General features: G+C 57.3%; 1 pseudogene; it reads left to right on the plus strand.

Moving 5' to 3' along the window:
* The first annotated feature begins 5,399 nt into the window (after window positions 1-5,399).
* LOC143692489 (serine/threonine-protein kinase pim-1-like) lies at window positions 5,400-17,284 on the plus strand (annotated as a pseudogene).
* The last annotated feature ends 355 nt before the right edge of the window (window positions 17,285-17,639 follow it).

Here is a 17,639-nt window from a genome sequence, read left to right on the forward strand (position 1 = left end):
TTCTGTCCCTCGTGCTGTGCCCTCTGTTCCCCCAGGGCTGGCTGGCTGCTGCCCAGGACTGTGGCACTGGCACAGATCCAGTGCTCCAGAGCCTCCTTTCTGTGCCCTTGCAGCTGCCTGGGCACAGCAGCCTTTTCCATCTGCAAGCTCCCCATGGACAGGGAGTGCCCAGCTCCGTTCCTTGCACAGCCTCCAGGAGCCCAGGGCTGCCATCTCAAGTCCCTGCTGGCACTGGGGGCTCCCAGGTGCCTCAGGCTGCTGTGACACCGCTGCACACGGGAGGGAACAGGGGCAGGGCTGTGCTGAAAGTCAGCTCCATCTGCTACTGCTGCTGCTGCTGCTGCTGCTGCTGTGGGGTCATTTGTGCAGCCCTGGCCCAGAGTCAGGGATCAGATCCTGCCAGTCTCTTCCAGCCCTGGCTGCTCAGAGTTTGGGCCTTGGAGCCTCAGGTGGGCAAAGGCAGCTGCTCCTGGTCCCTCTGTGTGCCCGTGTTCAGCAGTGCTGCTCCATCAGTCTGTGCCCAGCAACGGGGAAAAGCCTCAGCCCTGCAGGGCCAGGAGCTGCCGGGCTCTGCCTGAGCAGCTCAGCCAGCAGGAAGGGAGCTGCTCCACACAGGAACCAGGAGCAAAGGTCATTCCTTTCATAGGACATGTTTTCTATTTAAAAGAAAAAAAAGGAAAAAGGGAAAAAATAGGTAAATTGTAAAAGATAAGAATAAAATCCAAGTGTTAGAGAAAAAACATAACATAATGTTAGTGAAAAAAACAAAACATAAATGCAAAGTTTCATTCTTTGCATTAAGAGGTAAATGATCTTTTTAAAAAGAGAACTCAGTTATTTACATTGTAAATGTGCTGATGCCATGGATCCATCTTACTGACCTCAGCAGCCTTTTAAAAGATTTTGGGCTTTGTTTCCATCATTGGTATTTGAAATTGTGGTCGAAGCAAGAGGAAATTGCTTTGTGCCCTTCCAGCTCCAAGCAGGACTGGGAATGGAAACTCTGTCAAAGCCCAAATCCTTTAGAAGATGCCCTTCCTTCTCACCCTGTGAATGAGCTGCACATTCCCTTTGAAACTGTCAGGGATTTCTTAAAGACACAAAGTCCCAATTAGGGCTTTTTGCTCTGGTTTGGCAGTGCAGAAGGGCAATTCTCCATCCACCAGCTCCAGACTGCACTGCCTCAGGAGCACGGCCCACTCGCCAGCTTTGGCCCACTCGTGGCACTGCTAGAGGAGGAAGAAAGTGCAACTGCACAATTCCAGCCAATCAAGAAGGAAGAGTGGGACAGACAAAACACCCTGTGCAGATCCAGGCGTTCAGCTGGGACTGTGGAGAGTTTGGGTCCTTGCCAATTGGATGTGTGTCCCCAGCTGCAATCTCTGGGCCTGCAGCAGAGTCTCACTCAGCTGCCAAAGCAGAAAGCTCAGGCGCTGTGCTGGCAACGGGCTCGTCTGATGCAGAGCTGTCAGAGCAATGTGAGGGCAGAGCCAGCCCAGCTGGGCCCAGGGCTGAGCCCAGCAGAGCCCTGGCAGAGCCCAGAGCAGCCTCAGCAGCCGCAGAGCCCGGCTGCAAGGAGAGAAAGCAGAAACCGTCCGTCAGCTGAGGGCTCCTGTGCCCTTGTGCCAAGGCCTGCGGGGCCCAGGCCATGCTGGCTGTGCCCAGAGCTGTGCCCAGAGCTGCCCATCCCTGCTGCCTTTGGCAGCAGAGCAGGAGGGCAGGACATGTGCCCAGCCTGCAGCCAGCCACGGCACATCCAGCCCTCAGCAGCTGCCCAGAGCAGGATGCTCCTGTGCTCGCTGCCATCTCCCAAAAGCTCTGATCCCACCCTGCCAAGCACACAGGGACCCACCTCACGCCAGCCACGGCTGCAAGAAAAGCTGCTCCCAAACCATGGCCTCAGCCTTCTCCAAGGGCACCGCCCATCCACGCCACAGCTGCTCCCAAGCACTTCCCCATCCACACTGGACCACCTAGAATGCTTCCTCTGGAAAAATAAACAACACATTCTTGAAAAGAGATTAGATGCAAAAAGGGAAAACAAGAAAAACAGGAAAAACTCTTATCTCTGTCAGGGCCTTGAGGAAGGCCCAACTCCTCCATGGTAGGGAAAAACCCAGCCATGGCTGAGGGAAGCCCACACTTTCTCTCTTCCACCCTGCACTGCCCCCCAAAATCCTAAAACAAACAAGGGCAGTGGAGCAGCCCAAGCCCTTCCTTGCCTGCAGAGCAAAGCAGCCCCTGCACAGGTTCTGGAGTCCCACCTCTGCTCCCACCATGGGGCTTTGTTTGTGTCGGGCTGGCTGCCCCAGCCCCAGCCCCAGCCCCAGCCCGGGGCACGGTGGCTGCTGGGGGCTGTTGGCAGGGCCAGGAGCCCACTCCCATTTCGTACCCAGCCCAGCCCATGCCCCCAGCCCTGCCAAAAAGCAGCTGGGCAGCGACTGAAGGTTGAGTTGCATCTGCCCCAGCAAAGGGGGAACCTTTGCTTCCCAGCCAGGCTGGGCCGTGCCCAAATCTGGCAGCATTTCCCTGGGTGTGGACTCATCTGCAAATTCCCTGTGGAGTTTGGCTTTGAAGAAGGTGCCAGAATCAAAGTCCATTACCTTCAGCCTCCAGTGGCCAGGCTGAGGAAGAGCTTGTCACCCTTGATGTCATCCTGGCTGTCTCCAGCAGCAGCAGCAGCAGCACCAGCAGCAGCAGCAGCAGCAGCAGCAGCAGCAGCAGCAGCATCCCCACCCAGTACAGCTTCTCCAGGGGCTCCTGCTCCTTCCCTGGGGGGAGACCAGGCTCTCAGGGCTCTGCCCAGGGCCCCAGCTGTCAGGGAACCAGCACAAGCAAAACCAGCTTGGATGGCGGCCACCAGTGCTGGGCAGAGCAGCTCAGCTCCAGCACAAGGGCTGCGTGTGCTCATCCCATGGCCCCGGTGCAGTGACACAGGCAGCACAAAAAGGTCTGGCTTCCTTTGCTTCTCATTGCCATGGCATGTGTGGAGCTGCAACTTACCAGGGCCCTGGATCAAAGTGTGCCTGTGGCTCTCTCCCTTCTTCTATGGCAGAGGAATATCCTGCACCCAAGGATCACAGACCAGGTCTTCTAATGTGGGTCTCTCCAAGGAGTTCACGGATAAACACCACCTGATCAGATCTTTGCACTCTGGCGAGAGAAAGCAGAAACTGCCGGTCAGCCAGAGAAGGCTCCTGTTGGCTTTGCCCCTCTATTCCCATGGCCAGGCTATTCTGGATGCGCTCAGGGTTGGGCCTAAACTTTCCCATCACTTCCCTGTTTTGGAGGAGAGCAGGACATGTGCCACCTCCTCAGCAGCTGCCAGAGCGGGATGCTCACGAGCCCGCTGCTGGCTCCCAGCACTGGGATTCCCCCCGTGCCCAGAGAAGAGGATCCACCTTGAGAGAGCCCTTGTGGCAGCGGGAGCTGGCCCCAGCTGAGGTTCCGGCCCCTCCTGAACGGGTGCTCCCCGCAGACCATCTGGTGCAGCAGGATGCCCAGGGACCAGATCGTTGCTGCCTCGCCATGGTACCAGCCAAAGTCGTTCCATTCCGGGGGGCTGTAGGACAGTGTTCCTATGGAATACAGATGGAGTTCAGCAGGGGGATGCTGCTGCTCCCACAGCCTGGCCCCAGCATCCCTGGGCCTGCGGGGGCTGCATCAGTGGCACACAGGGTGACCACTGCCCTCTCGCCAGCACCTGGGACTTGTGCACAAACTTAGGCTTGGAAAAGAAGCCACTGGTGTCAGAAGAGGGCAGAGGAAGCCCTGGCTAAGCCTGACCCTGACCTGCAAAGGAAAAACCCTCTCCGTGCTGGGGAAAACATGCCCTTATCCTCCCTGCCTGCATTGCCCCAAAAATATTAGGAAGCCAAGGCAAACAGGGAGAGTGGATCAGTCCAAGCCCTTCCTCTCGCCTGCACACCAAACTGGCTGGGGCACAGGTTCTGCCCCCCTCTCTGCTACCCCCACCCACGGGGGTTTTGGTCGGGCTGGCTGCCCCAGCCCAGCCCCAGTCCTGGGCAGAGTGGCTGGCAAAGGCTGCCAGCAGGGCTGGAAGATGGCTCCCCACCCAGCCCTGCTCTAAAGCAACTCAGCTGAAGACTCAGTCCCCTGACTGGCAGCAAAAGGGAGAATCCCCTCTGCCACAGCCAGCTTGGGCTGGGAGATGTTGGGCCATGAGATCCCGGGACCAGGAGTACACCCTTACGTGGGCTCACCTGCAAAGTGGGTGTAGGCTGTGTCCTGCAGGTAGGTGCCACAGCCAAAGTCGATCAGTTTGGCCTGCCCGGTGTGCAGGTCGAGCAGGATGTTCTCGGGCTTGATGTCGCGGTGCAGGACCCCGCAGCTGGTGCAGTGCCGCACGGCCTCCAGCACCTGGTGGAACAGCGCCCGTGCCTCCTCCTCGGGCAGGAACCGCCGTGCCCCAATGAAACGCTGCAGGTCCTGACACCGCTCTGGCCGCTCCAGCACCATCACGATGTGGTTGGGCAGCTCAAGCCACTCCAGCAGCTGCACCACACCAGGGAAGCCAGTGGACACCTTGGCTTGCAGCACGACCTCCAGCGGGGCCCTGCTGCCGTCGGGCTGCGGGAGGAGCACGATGCCCTCAGTGGCGCCGATGCCGTGCCGGGGCTCGGGGAGCCCTCAGCCAGCCCGGGATGCTCTGCGCCCTGCGCTGGACCCACGCCCACTCTCCCTCGAGGCGTCCTGGCGGCTTCCACCGTGCCGGGCCTCGGCTCATCCCCGCCCGGCAGCCCCGGCTGCTGCCGCTGGCCCCGCTCACTCACCAGCTCGCCCCAGTGCCGGACGCGGTTCCGTGGCACCCTTTTGATGGCCACCTGCAAGCCAAGGACAGCAGCGGGCTCAGCTCGCCGCCCACCCTGCCCAGCCCCATCCTCCTCCTCCTCCTCCTCCTCCTCCGCCCCCTCCTCCTGCGCCCGCCGCCGGCCCCGCCGCTCACCGGGGCGCCGTCCGAGAGCCGCGTGGCCGCGAAGACGCTGCCGAATCCTCCGCGCCCCAGCAGCGAACCCACTCGGTACCGCTCCTGCAGGGCCTCCTGCGCCTTCCCTGCGGGCGGGACGCGGCTGTCAGCGCTCGGCCCGGGACCAGCAACGGCCCCCGAGCGCCCCTCAGCCGCCCCGGGCCGGGCATGCCCAGGCGTTCGCTCTTTGGAACGCGGCACGGGAGGCTCGGGGCCGGCGGCCGCGCTGCCGAGCGGCGGAGCTCGGGCCGGGGAAGCCGCAGGGGAGGCGGCGGCAGCGGCCGCACCGCCTGTGTCCTCCGCGGGCCCCGGGAGGAGCCGGGCCCGGGGTCGGGGCCGGGGACGGGGCCGGGACTGAAGCCTGCCTCGGGGGCGGGGCCGGGCTCGGGCCAGGCGGAGCCGAAGGGCGGCGATGTCGCCCCCGTACCAGGAACTGATGCCGGCCCAGCAGCGCCACCGCCAGTACGGCCAGAGCCGGGCGGAGGCGACAGCGCGGCGGGACGGCCGGGGCCGGGCACGGGGCAGCCCCGCCCGGGGCCGGGGGCGGGCCGGGGGCATGGCCCGGCCCGGCAGGGGAGAGGGAGGCGGGGAGAGGAGAGGGACGCCGGGCAAGGGACCCCGAGAGAAGGGTGCCCGACAGCGGGAACGGGAGAGAAAGAAAAACAGAAGGAAAAACAGAAAGAGAAGGAAAAAGAGAAAGAGAAAGAAAGAAAAAGTGATCTAAAATATCTGTTCTGCTGCTGTCGCTGCTGCTGCTGTCGCTGCTGCTGTCGCTGCTGCTGCCGCCGCTGCTGCCGCCGCCGCTGCCGCCGCTGCAACTGAAGCACCGGGGCCGTTCGTCCCCGTGTCCGTTCCCCGCTCGCCCCACGAGCCCCACGTTCGAGCCCCGCGCGCCCCGGGCACGGCCCCTGAGTCTGTCCAAACACGGGAACTTTGCAGCGGTGAGCCCAGATGCAGAGCCCTGACTCCTGCACACTGGCACAGCAATCCCCTCGCTTGCTGCTCTGCATTGGCCTGCCTGAGGGTCAAACACTGTCGGGCCACCTTCCCTTGCTGTAGGATTCCTACCTGACCCAAGCACTGCACTTACATCTCCAGTGTTGCCTTCCAGTAAAACCAGGGGAAGGAAAACTCTGTGTGGCTCATGGTATTTTCGAGTGTCTAAAAATCACTAAGTCACCGATCTTAGAGGTGCGGTGCATCTGGAATTCCTGGGATGGAGAAGTAATGCAACATGGAAAAGGGGAGCATAGAAATAAATAGGGGAAAAGATCTTGGATTGTTTCTTTCATTTTCATTTCCCTTCTGGAAAGCTGTTTCAGTTTTCCAGGAATCTTCTCCTCTCTGCTCTTCCCAAGAATGTCTCATGGAGAACAAGGTCAAGCTTCTGTCACAAGATTTGCCAGCAGGAAATTATGCCACTGGTGAAATTTTCATGATGACTGTTTGTGCTGGCTTAGGGCAAATCTGGGGAGGAAACCTCCAAAAGGGCTCTGTCTAGAAAGCATGTTCAAGCAGCCCCTCCCCCTACTAGTTCAGGAAAAGACTTCCCTCGAGAAAAGTGAAAAAACCCCAGTTTATTTAACAAATAAACTATTCACAAGCATGAATACTGAATAATATTAAATGAAACCTCTGACAGTGCTGAAGAGATGGCAAATTCAGAAAGTCCTTTTTGTGGGGTGTAGTTGGCTCACTCGGTCTCTTCTAAGTCCCTCTGGTGCTGGAATGCAGTGTCCCAGAGCTCGGTGGGCCACAGGTGTGAGCTGCTGGTGTTTTTCTGAGTTTTCAGTCCAGAGCAGGTTTAAACAATTCCAAGAAAAAGCAAAGTCACAGTCCCAGGAACTTCTCTGCCTAAGCTAGCTAAAACCAAATTGCTGGACCTGGGCTGTGAAGGCATTGGGAAATTTCCAAATCTGGGCACTGTCAGTCCCAGCAAACACCAGATCTGGATGGTGCTGGAGCCAGAACCTGGAAATTGCCAAATTTTGGCTTACTGTGCCAGCAAATCACTGGACTTGGGCTGTGCCAGCACCAGGAAGTTTTCAGATCTGGGCACTGGCACTGCCAGCAAACACCAGATCTGAGTGGTGTCGTTGCCAGCGACAGAAATCTGCTGGATTTGGGCTCTGCTGGCACCAGGAAATTTCCAAATCTGGGCACTGGCACAGCAAACACAAGATGTGGGTGGTGCCAGACCCAGCAGCAGAAAGTTGCAGGGTTTTGGATTTCTCTGCCAGTAAATTGCTGCTGCGCTTGGGCTGTGTCAGAATAGGGAAATTTCCAGATCTGGGCACTGGCGGTGCCAGCAAACACCAGTGAAACCTTCTGGCCCTCGTCCGGACCGTTGACCAGTGGTTTCCCTGAGAACCAGCTCTGGCCACTTTACAGACAGAGACTGCTTTCATCTGGTGCTCTGGAAACAGAACTTTAATGAAGGCAAACACAACAAACAGGACGGCGTGCACAGTACAGAGAGCAAAGCAGAAAAAAGCCTGGGTCCAGGGTCTAGCAGGGATATTTATACATTTATTTATGGGGAGGGTGTCTTGGTTTGGAAAGACAGGTGTCTGCTAAGGAAGGCAGGAGCCTGCCCTGAAGTGGAAACTGTAAACCCCCTCCCTCCAAATTGTTATAAATTTGAAATGAAGGGGGGGCTCTCAGGCAAAGATATGGGAGCAGGAATAACAGTTCTTTTATTAGGGAAGAAAAAAAATAAACAATGCAGTAAATCAAAACAACACTGACAGAGTCAGAATACAACATGACACCCTGTTGGTCAGGGTGTTGGTAGCAGTCCAGTTGGAATTGTGGCTGCAGCCCTCCTGGAGCAGCAGGTGTGGTTCTGTTGGAGCAGTGATCCTGTAGAAAGGGGTGTAGTCAGTCTTCCTTTGAAGATCCAGTGGAAGAGCAGCTGTTCCTCTGGGAATCCAGTGGAAATGCTCTGGTGTCCCAAGATCTCAGATTATATCCAGTTGGGAATGCTTGGCTCCTCCCTCTGGGCGGAGCATCTCGCAGTGGGATGCTGTAATTTTATCAGTCATGCAGTGACATTCAATGGCCATTAACATCAGGTGTCTCCCCGGAGGGAGGATTGGTTGGGGAAGACATAAGAAAACTGCCCAATTCCCAGAATACAACTGCCATAGCCCTAACAGATGGTAAATGGAATACACATTGCTTAGCAATCTAGGACAAGGGGTTAAAGGTGGGATCTGAGAGAAGGACCCAAGAGGAAGGAACGATTAAGAATATTACACTTTTTGCAGTAAAAAGTAACCAATGATAGCAAAGAGAACCCAGAACTTTCTGGTAACAATCTGCATAACTGAACAAGAGGATTATGGCCGGGAGCTCCTGCTGACCCTAAATAAAGAGGGTTTTCCCACAGTCTTAAGCTGAGGCCCCCCCAACACACCAGATCTGGGTGATGCCAGTGTCAGCACCAGGAAGCTGCTGGGCTTTGGCTTTCTTTGCCAGAAAATTGCTGCATTTGGGAGGTGCTGGCACCAGGAAATTGCCAGATGTGGGCACTGGCAGTGCCAGCGCACACCAGATCTGGGTGGGGAATGTGCCAGCACCGGGAAATTGCTAAATGTTAACCTTCTGTGCCAGCAAATTGCTGGAATTATGCTGTGCAGGCATCTGAAAAATTCTGGATCTGGGCACTGGCGATGTCAGCAAACACGAGATTGCATTGCTTTAGGTACCAGGTATTTGCTTGATTTTGGCTTTCTTTGCCAGCAAATTGCTGGAATTAGGCTGTGCCAGCACCAGGAAATTGCCAGGTCTGGACACTGGCAGTGCTGGAAAACACCAGATCTGGGTGGTGCCAGCCCCAGGTATTTGCCGGGTTTTGGATTTCTGTGCCAGCAAATTGCTGCACTTGGGCTTTGCCAGCACTGGGAAATTTCTGCATCTGGGCAATGGCAGTGCTGGGCAACTCCAGGTCTGGGCAGCGACAGAGCCAGCAATGGAAAATTGCCAGATTTTGGCTTTTTTTGCCTGCAAATTGCTGCACTTGGGCTGCACCAGCACCAGGAAATTTATGGATCTGGGCTCTGGTAGATCTGGGAAATACCCGTTTGTGAGAGCCGAAAAGAGGGATGTGGCACTCCAGGCGGCTCTTCAAAATGCAGTTTATTGTTTGCAAGGTGTTACAGCAGTCCAGGGTCGTGGGTGACAGAGCTGTGCCCACAGCTGTCAGCTCCAGCTGCAGGCCTGGAGACCCTTAGTTTAGGTTACAAATGCATTATATACTTTTCTTTGCTGAGCATCTTAATACAGTAGAACCAATCTATACCTATACTTTTATCTATAGCCAATTGTAACTACTATAATTACCATATTCATGTTACTATTCTCCAGTCACTAAAAGTTAGTACATTACAGTTTAAGCTAGAAGATGTTTTCCAGTTTTCTTGCAGTGGAAAATTCTGAGACCTTTTTTCTACCTGCAGCATTTGCTGACTTGTTTGCCTGTGCTATCTTTCTGCTTGGTAAAAACATCTTCTTGTTTGAGGTGGGTTTATCCTTTGCTCTAAGTCATAAAAACCCTTTCTAATTAACATATACTTTGCCTTCTTAGCTATCCAGTAAGACCACTCCAGCAATTCTTTTCTTTTATATCAAAACTTGCTTTCATCTCTATTCCTTCTTCAGATTCTACATTCAAAAATCTTTCTGCCAAGCATACATATCTGTGAGACTTTCTTGTCAAACTTTCATCCTTCCCAACATCCCTGTATAGTGGTCAAGTGCCTGAGGCCAAGAGTGCCTGGACAAGAGGGACAGTTCTTTTCTATAGGAAGGAAACCACAGAACCCCAGGGTTTGAAGGCAGATGAGAAGCAGTCACCAGAGGCCAAGGCAAACCAGACCTGTCTTTCCTTGCAGCTTTTGTCTGAAAGCAGTCTTTGGATATATGGGGAGTTTTGGGGGTGGAATTCCATTTCAGCCATGGGTTCCTGGACTGGAATGACAGTTCTCCATAGGAAGGAAAGGGTGGAGTTCCAGTGTTCCAAAGGCTTATTAGAGGCAGCTCCAAGGGGGCCAAGGCCAGCCAGATCTGTTGTCAGGGAAGAATCCTTGGAGAGACAGAATTTGGGAAGCCAAACCCCACTTTTGTCTATGGGCATCTGGACGAGAAGGACAGTTCTTCTCCACAGGTAAGAAAGTGAGGAGCCCCAGTGTTTCAAAGGGAGATGAGAGCTGGCCCTCAAGAAGCAAAGGGAACCTGGATAGTCCTGGCAGCTTTTGTCTGGGAGCTATCCTTGGATATAAGGAATTTTGGAGGTAGATTCTCAATTTTGGCCATGGATGCCTGGACATAAAAGATGGGTTTTTTCCATGGGAAGAAAAGCACCAGCCCCCAGTGTTTTAAAGGCAGATGAGAGGTGGCCCCCAAGAGGCCAAGGCCAGCCAGAGCTGTCTGTCCTGGCAGCTTTCATATGGGAATAATCCTTGGATATAATCAAATTTGGAAGAGGAATCCCAATTTCAGCCATGAACCCCTGGAGGAGAAGGACAGTTCTTTCCCACAGGAAGGAAAGCACACAACTCCAGGGCTTCAGTGTCTGATGAGAAGTGGTCCTCAACATGCCAAGGTCAGCTGGACCAGTCAGGCAGCCCCCAGGAGGCCCAGCCAGCCAGACCTGTTCCATGTTCTTGGATCCTTGGGGCCCTGCAGCATCACAGTGGCCCCTTGGTTCCATAAGATCCTGTAGGATCACAACAGATGTTTGTTTCCATGAGGCCCAGTGATATAACAATGGTCTCCTTGGCTCCACAGTGGCACAATGGCCCCTTGCTTCCATGAGGCCTTGCAGTGTCAAAATGGTTTCCTTGTTCCCATGGGACTGTGCAGTGCCACAATGGCCCATTGGTTCCGTGAGGATGCAGAGTCTCAAAATGGCCCCTAGGTTCTATTGGGTTCCCCAGGATCACAATGGCCCCTTGCTTCCACCAGGCCTGGATGTGTTACACTGGTCCCTTGCTTCCATGAGACCTTGCAGTGTCACAGTGGCTGCCTTGGTTCTGTGAGGCCCTGTGTGTCACAATGGCCCCTTGGTTCCATGGGGATTCGGAATGTCAGAATGGCCTCATTGGTTCCATGAAGCCCCTCAGTGTCACAATGGTCTCTTTTGGTTCCGCAGTATCACAATGGCACCTTGGTTCCATGAAGCCCTAAAGTACGGAATGGCCCCTTGGTTCCCTGCAGTGTCACAGTGCTCTCCTTTGTTCCATGGTGCCACACAGGGTCACAAGGGCCCCTCAGTTCTACAAGGCCCCATAGTGTCACAATGTCCCCTTGGTCTCATGAGGCTGTGCCATGTCACAATGGTGTCATTGGTTCCATGAGGCCCTGCAGCTCCACAATGGCCCTTGAAGTGTCACAATAGTCTCAGCAGGTTCCCCCGCTGGTTCACAATGGCCTCCTTGGTTCCATGATGCACCGTAGTATAACAATGGTATCCTTGGTTCCACAGTCAGAATGTCCCTGTGGTCTCATGGGGCCCCACAGCCCCTTATAGAGCCCCATGGCCCCTTACGGAACCCCACAGGGTCACTGTGACCCCCTTGATTCCATGAGGCCCTGCTGTGCTACAATGGCTCCTTGGTTATACAAGGCCCTGCAGTGTCACAATGGCCCCTTGGTTCCACTGGGTCCTGAAGTGTCATAATGGTCTCCATGGTTCCATGAGGCCCCACAATGTCACAATGGACTTTTGGTTCCATGAGCTTTCATACTGCCAACAATGATCTCCTTGGTTCCACAGCGTCACAAGGGACCCTTGGTTCCATGAGGTTCAGGAGAGTAATATGGATGTCTTGATTCCATGAGGTTTTGCAGTGTCACAATGATCTCCTATGTTCTGTGGCCCTGCTGTGGCTGCTGTGTAACAATGGCCCCTTGGTACCATGAGGCTCCATAGTGTCACCATGGTCCTTTTGGTTCCATAAGGCCCTGCTGGGCCACAGTGGCCCCTTGGTTTTAAGAGCTTCCATCCTGTCAACAATGATCTCCTTGATTCTGCAGTGTCACAATGGACCCTTGGTTCCATGAGGGGCCTGGGCTCCCACAGCCTCTCACAGACCTTTATGGCTTCCCCAGTTCCCCGTGGCCCCTCATGGCCCCTCATGGCCCCTCACGGCCCCTCACAGGCCCCTCACAGGCCCCTCACAGGCCCAGGGCCGGGGCTCCTCCCAAAAGAGGAGGGATTGGGCCTTGCTTGTTCTGCTTTCATTTCAGTCTCTTCCCAGCCACGAGTGCAGAAAGGCTGAAATGGAGCCTTTCCCCAACGTTTCCCTCGGGGTTAATTGCGGGCTGAAGCTCTGTGCAGGCGCTGGCCCCAGCGTCACTATCCCTGCAGCCACCAGGCCTTTGCTGTCCCCCCCCCCCCGTGTCCGTTCCCTGTCCCCGAGTCCCGCCCGGCTCTGGCAGCAGCAGCAGCTGCAGCGCAGGGGGCGCCGGCCCGGCCCAGCCGGGGCTCCCGGCCAGGAGCAGCAGCAGCGCCGGCCCCTTCCCGCCTGCTCCTGCCTCGGCTCCCAAGGGCTTTTTCCAGCTCAATTCTGGAGCAGAGCAGCCAGCACCCACACACAGCCCTGACTGCTCAGGGCCCGCCTGTGCTGCCCTGAGCCAGCCCTCAGAGGAAGAAAGGATCGGGTTCCAGCGCTGTTTTCAGCTCTGTTTGACTCACTCTGAGCTGACAGCAGGAGGCTGCTGGTGCCTTTGCCTTGGGAATTGGAGATCACGGCTGCTCTTGGCCCTCTTCTGCTTGCCACCTGAATTTTACCCATAAAACTACAAGTGCCTCTTTCAGTTGGTGCTGCCCACGGTTCTTTCTTGAAAGTGAAGTCAGTGCTTTTGTTGCAGGCATAAAGATCAGCAGATACTGGAATATCACCAGCCCCTGAGCACTAAGGCGAGAGGAATTAAAGCCACACAGGCCACATTTGCAGTGCTCAAACACAGCCTTGTTGTGTTGAAAGAGAATAAACTGACAGAGGCCAGCACAGAAATTGCCTCCATAGTGTGGAATTAAATTTAAAAATCCACCAGGAGAAACAGAAACCAGAACTTCTCGACTCACTTCATTGCTCCTTCCCAGCAGCAGCAAACACAGATGCCCAGAGGTGTTTTGCAGTGCTGCTGCCCCCAGTTTGAGCCCAGGCTCTGCCCAGTCCCAGCGGGAAGCTGAGCCCAGCCCAGGGAGCTCAGCGCACGCGGGGCACGGCCGCCCATTGTGGGGCAGCGGCGCAGACAGAATGTCCTGTGGCCCAACCCTCCTGCTCCTGCCACACAGCGCCTGCCTTCTCCTCCTCCTCCTCCTCTCCCAGAACAGCACAAATTCCAGCTTGGAGGAGGCTGCCCCAGAGAGGGCTCCTGCTCCTGTTCCAGCCTGAGTGTCCCTGCAGAGGAACAGGGCATCGTTCAGGCACTCCACAAGCTCAGGCTTCCCATTTCATGGGGAGTCTGGGATGAAAATGGCTTTGTCAGGAAGGACAAAAGTGGAGGGAATGGATTGGAAAGTATTAGGAAAAATGATCCTTTGTACAGGCAAAGCTCACCAAGTCATTCCCTGCATTTCACCTTTTCAGATTCTTTCAGTCATCTCCTGAGGGGTCCAGCTTGTTCTGGTGCCTTTCATGAACTGATTGTGCTCTTGATTTATATCAGTGCAGGAGATGTAGAAGCATCTGAACTGAACACTGACACAAACTCCCTCTGTCAGCCCATTTTCATGTTCTACATCACTCTCAAGATGTCCATGGGGGCGTTGGAATGATTATCACACAGCTCTCAATTTCTGGCTGCAAGGTCTGGAGAGTCTTTCTCTGCATTCAGTCAAGCTTGCATTCCCTAACAATTCCTGGTAGCCCATCATCTTTTCTTATTGTAAATCAGTAACAATGAAAACCTCACCAATGGCACAAGTGCCTAGCTCAAAAGGAAAAGAAAGAACAAGCTGTAAAGTTCTTCAAACGTTTCTCCTGCTTTGCTGCAAGAGTTGTGCTGCATGCACAGTGTGGAAAGCCAAGAGAAGCTGCAGTTGGTGGCACATCATGTGACAGAAGCTGCACCTCGTTCTCCAGGAAAGGTTCTTGGAAAGAGCAAACAGGACTGTGGACAAGATTCTGGAAGAACTGAAACAGTTTTTAGGAAATGAAATGAAAACAGAAAGAAACAATCCAAGATATTTTCCTCTATTTATTTCTATGCTCCCCTTTTCCATGTTGCACTACTTCTCCATCCCAGGAATTCCAGATGCACCGCACCTCAAAGATCGGCGACTTAGTGATTTTTAGACACTTGAAAATACCATGAGCCACACATGTTTTTCCTTCCCCTGTTTTTACTGGAAGGCAACACTGGAGATGTAAGTGCAGTGCTGGGGTCAGGTAGGAATCCTACAGCAAGGGAAGGTGGCCCGACAGTGTTTGACCCTCAGGCAGGCCAATGCAGAGCAGCAAGCGAGGGGATTGCTGTGCCAGTGTGCAGGAGTCAGGGCTCTGCATCTGGGCTCACCGCTGCAAAGTTGCCGTGTTTGGACAGACTCAGGGGCTGTGCCCGGGGCGCGCGGGGCTCGAACGTGGGGCTCATGGGGCGAGCGGGGAACGGACACGGGGACGACCGGCCCCGGTGCTTCAGTTGCAGCGGCGGCAGCGGCGGCAGCAGCAAAAGCAGATAATCTACAACACTCCTTCTCTTTTTGTTTCTCTTTCTCTCCCTTTCCCTCGGTCGGGCACCCTTCTCCCAGGGTCCCTTGCCCGGCGTCCCTCTCCTCTCCCCGCCTCCCTCTCCCCTGCCGGGCCGGGCCATGCCCCCGGCCCGCCCCCGGCCCCGGGCGGGGCTGCCCCGTGCCCGGCCCCGGCCGTCCCGCCGCGCTCTCGCCTCCGCCCGGCTCTGGCCGTACTGGCGGTGGCGCTGCTGGGCGGGCGTCAGTTCCTGGTGCGGGGGCGGCATCGCCGCCCTTCGGCTCCGCCTGGCCCGAGCCCGGCCCCGGACCCGACGCAGGCTCCAGCCCCGGCCCCGTCCCCGGCCTCGACCCCGGCCCCGTCCCTGGTTCCTCTCGGGGCCCGCGGAGGACACAGGCGGCACAGCCGCTCCCGCCGCCTCCGCTGCGGCTTCCCCAGCCTGAGCTCCGCCGCTCGGCAGCGCGGCCGCCGGCCCCGAGCCTCAAGTGCCGCATTCCAAAGAGCGAACGCCTGGGCATGGCCGGCCCGGGGCGGCTGAGGGGCGCTCGGGGGCCGTTGCTGGCCCCGGGCCGAGCGCTGACAGCCGCGTCCCGCCCGCAGGGAAGGCGCAGGAGGCCCTGCAGGAGCGGTACCGAGTGGGTTCGCTGCTGGGGCGCGGCGGCTTCGGCAGCGTCTTCGCGGCCACGCGGCTCTCGGACGGCGCCCCGGTGAGCGGCGGGGCCGGCGGCGGGCGGAGGAGGAGGAGGAGGAGGAGGAGGAGAAGGCGGACAAGGAGGAAAAGGTCGGAGCGCGGTGGGCAGGGCGCCGAGCTCACCCGCTGCTCTCCCTCGCTCGCAGGTGGCCATCAAACGCGTGCCGCGGGATGGCATCCGGCACTGGGGCGAGCTGGTGAGTGAGCGGGGCCAGCGGCAGCAGCCGGGCCGGGCCGGGCGGCGAGGAGCCGGGGCCCGGCAGGGTGGGAGCCGCCGGGAGCCCTGCGGGGAGAGCGGGCGTGGGCTGAGCGGGGCATGCAGAGCATCCCGGGCTGGCTGAGGGCTCTCAGAGCCCCGGCATGGCCTCAGCCCCACTGACGGCACCGCGCTCCTCCCGCAGCCCGACGGCAGCAGCGCGCCGCTGGAGATCGTGCTGCTGGCCAAGGTGTCCCGTGGCTGTGCCGCTGTCATTCAGCTCCTGGAGTGGCTCGAGCTCCCCGACAGCTTCCTGCTGGTGCTGGAGCGTCCGGAGCGGTGCCAGGAGCTCTCGGGTTTCCTGGCGGAGCGGGGGTTCCTGCCGGAGGAGGAGGCGCGGGCGCTGTTCCGCCAGGTGCTGGAGGCCGTGCGGCACTGCACCGCCTGCGGGGTCCTGCACAGGGACATCAAGCCCGAGAACATCCTGCTCGACCTGGCCAGCGGGCAGCTGAAACTCATCGACTTTGGCTGTGGCGCCTTCCTCCAAGACACAGCCTACACCCAGTTTGCAGGTGAGCCCTCGCAGGGGATGCTCCTGGGCATCTCATGGCCCAGCCTGGATGCAGCACCGGGGCTTCCCCCTATTGCAGCCGGGATGGGATTGATGCTGGAGCCGAGTTGATTTGGGTGGGGTGTGAGGGGGGCCAGCTGCTGGCCCTGCCGACAGCCTTCAGCACCCACTGTGGCCTGGGCTGGGGCTGGAGCTGGGGCAGCCAGCCCGACACAAACCCCCATGGGGGTAGCAGAGAGGGGGGTCTGACCCCGTGCCCTGGATGGTTTGGTGTGCAGGCGAGGAAGGACTTGGACTGCTCTGCTCCCCTTGTTTGCCTTGGCTTATTAACATTTTTGGGGGCCATGCAGGTGGGGAGGAGAGTGGGTTTTCTCCACCACTGGGTGGGTTTTTCCTTTGTGTGTCATGGTTGGGCCTTCCCAGGGTTTCTGCTGCCCTCTTCCAGCACCTGTGGCTTCTTTTCCAGCCCCGAGTTTGTACACAAGTCCCAGGTGCTGGTGAGAGGGCAGCGCTCACCCCGTGTGCCTGTGGGGCAGCCCCCACATGGCCAGGGATGCTGGGGCCGCGCTCTGGGAGCAGCAGCATCCCCCTGCTGAGCTGTGTCTGTGTTCCACAGGAACCCTGTCCTACAGCCCACCAGAGTGGATCCAGCACCAACGCTACCACGGCGAGGCAGCGACGATCTGGTCCCTGGGCCTCCTGCTGTGCCACCTGGTCATGGGCAAGCACCCGTTCAGGAGGGGCCAGGAGATCATCCGGGGGCGGATCTTGTTCCCATCTTGGCTCTCTCAAGGTGGATCCTCATCTCTGGGCACGGGGGGATCCCAGTGCTGGGAGACAGCAGCGGGCTCGTGGGCATCCCACTCTGGCAGCTGCTGAGGAGGTGGCACAGGTCCTGCTCTCCTGCTCTCCTCCAAACAGAGCATCCATGGGGAAGTTTAGGCCCAGCTCTGGGCACACCCAGCATGGCCTGGGCACGGGAACAGGGGGGCAACTTCTCCAGCTGACTGGTGATTTCTGGTTTCTCTCCCCAGAGTGCCAGGATATCATTAAGAGGTGTTTGTCCATGCAACCCTTGGACAGGCCATCCTTAGAAGAGCTTTTCTGCCATCCTTGGGTGCAGGGTGTTCCTCTGCCCTAGAAGATGGGAGAGATCCACGTGCACAGTTGGATCCAGGGGCCTGGCAGGTACCAGCTCCACACATCTCTTGGCACTCAGTGGCAAAGCAAACCAGGCTGGTTTTGTGCTGCCTGTAGCTCTGAGCAGGGGTCAGCAGAAGGGAACACACAGCTCTTGGGCTGGAGCTGAGCTGGAGACCTGGTGTGGCAAGCAGTGGTGGCCACCATCCCCCCCTGGTTTGGTTTGTCTGGTTCATGGATGGCTGGGGCCCTGGGAAGAGCCCTGATAGCCTGGTCTGGCCCCAGGGAAGGAGCAGGAGCCCCTGGAGAAGCTGTACCAGGTGGGGCTGCTGCTGGAGACACCAAGGAAAACCTCA

This window comes from Agelaius phoeniceus, assembly GCF_051311805.1.
Source record: "Agelaius phoeniceus isolate bAgePho1 chromosome W unlocalized genomic scaffold, bAgePho1.hap1 SUPER_W_unloc_1, whole genome shotgun sequence".
Taxonomy (NCBI): Eukaryota; Metazoa; Chordata; class Aves; order Passeriformes; family Icteridae; genus Agelaius; species Agelaius phoeniceus.